The sequence below is a fragment of the Octopus sinensis genome, linkage group LG20 (assembly GCF_006345805.1).
Source record: "Octopus sinensis linkage group LG20, ASM634580v1, whole genome shotgun sequence".
NCBI classification, from domain to species: Eukaryota; Metazoa; Mollusca; class Cephalopoda; order Octopoda; family Octopodidae; genus Octopus; species Octopus sinensis.
The window spans coordinates 16,420,748-16,422,826 of NC_043016.1; positions in this window are offsets into that span (position 1 = coordinate 16,420,748).

Below are 2,079 nucleotides of genomic sequence, written 5' to 3' on the forward strand. Positions count from 1 at the left end.
GCAAAGAGCTTTAAATCATCCATGTAAATGAGATGATTTATATTTTTATCAAACATTTTATTTCCAAACTGTGCGTCATTGAGCAATTTTGAGAGAGGTATTAAGGCTAAACAAAAGAGGAGTGGTGATAGTGAGTCGCCCTGGAAAATGCCATATGAAATTTTTACATCACCAGCATTTAGAGATTCATTGTCACTGTTCAAAGTTAGTGTGGTTCTCCATGATCTCATACTTATAGACAAAAAGTTTCGCAGAGTAGGTGCTATTTTATATATATCCAGACATTTCTTAATCCTGTTGTGTGGTTGACTATCAAAAGCCTTTTTATAGTATATCCAGGCTATTGATAAGTTTTTGTGTCGTTTGTGACAATCTTCTAAGATCCTCTTATTGATGAGTAGTTGACCTTTACAACCATATGATCCACGTTTACATCCTTTCTGTTCATTAGGGAATATGCTGCTGTCTGTTAAAAAACTATAGGTATATTCCGTCAGGACAAATGTTAGCGTTTTATACATAGTTGTTAAACAGGTTATGGGTTTATAGTTTTTTCGTTCATTTGTTTCTTCACTATTTGGAAGCAGGAATGTTAACCCATTAACTAGCCAAGGAGGCATCCTACTAGGGTGTTGCAAAACATCATTGTACAGTTCTGTTAGCAGTTCATGGCTCTCTGGAAAGGCATTCAACCAGAAATTAGGAATTTTATCCTTTCCTGGAGACTTCCATTTGCTTGAACTCCTGAGAGCAGATCTTACATCTTCTACCTTGATACCCTCCCACTTTTGCTCCATTATTATTATTATTATTATTATTATTATTATTACTATTACTATTACTATTATTATTGTTATCATTATTATTATTATTATTATTATTATTATTATTATTATTATTGTTGTTGTTGTTGTTATTACTATTATTATTATTATTATTATTATTATTATTATTATTATCATCATCATTATTATTATTATTATTCAGTAGTTTTATTTTTATAGCGTGCTTTCACTTCACTACCGAGCGCAGCTCTGTGTGCCTTGGGTATGTGCTGTGATTTGTTGTGATGCTCTGATGGTTATTGTATGGAAAGTGTTCTGCGTAGGATGTGTGCAGTGCCTAGTAGTGCAATTTTCTGTATGTTATATGTGTTTGTAAGTCCTGGTGTTTTTGTTATGTATTTGTCTGAATATTTTTTTATCATGCCTAATGCACCTACTATGATAGGAATTGTTTCTGTTTTCAGATTCCACATTCTAGTGACCTCTATTTCCAGGTCTTTGTATTTTGAGAGTTTCTCCATTTCTTTTAGAGACACGTTGTCATCTGCCGGTATTGATACATCAATTAGAAAGCATTTTTTTTCTTCATGATCTCTGACAACTATATCTGGTCTGTTGGCCTTAATTTCTCTATCTGTGTGTATCGGCATATCCCAGAGTATGGTTGCTTTCTCGTTTTCTGTGACCTTTTCTGGTGTGTGCCTATACCATCTTTTTTCTGTTGTTATTCCATAATGTTGGCATAGCTTCCAATGTATGTAGGTTCCAACTCTGTCATGTCTGTGAATATATTCCTTCTTAGCCAGGACTGGGCAGCTAGAGATAATATGATTTATTGTTTCTTGTCCATCTCCACATATTCTGCAGTTACTTGTAATATTTCTTTTCATTACATGTTGGTAATTTCTGGTGGGGAGGCTTTGGTCTTGTGCTGCAATTAAAAATCCCTCTGTTTCTGCTTTGAGTCCTGAGCTTCTCAACCATTGCTGGGATTTTTCTTTGTCTATTTCTTTTGCGTTTAGTTTAGTCCAGTATTTACCATGAAGGGGTTTTTCTTGCCATCGTTTTATCATGGCTTGTTGCTGTTCTATTTTTAGTTTGGATTTCATTTGTTTTATAGCTTTTGTTGTTTCTTCATCATCTTCTTCTTCTTCTTTGTGTTTATTAGGTGGCATGATTTCTTGTTTGTATTTGTCAGCTTCCTTAAATACTGAGAACAGTTTTTTGTTTTGCTCGTGTTTTGCTGCTATCTGGATCAGTTTTCCTTCCTTCTGAAGTAGGTATTTTTGCAGTC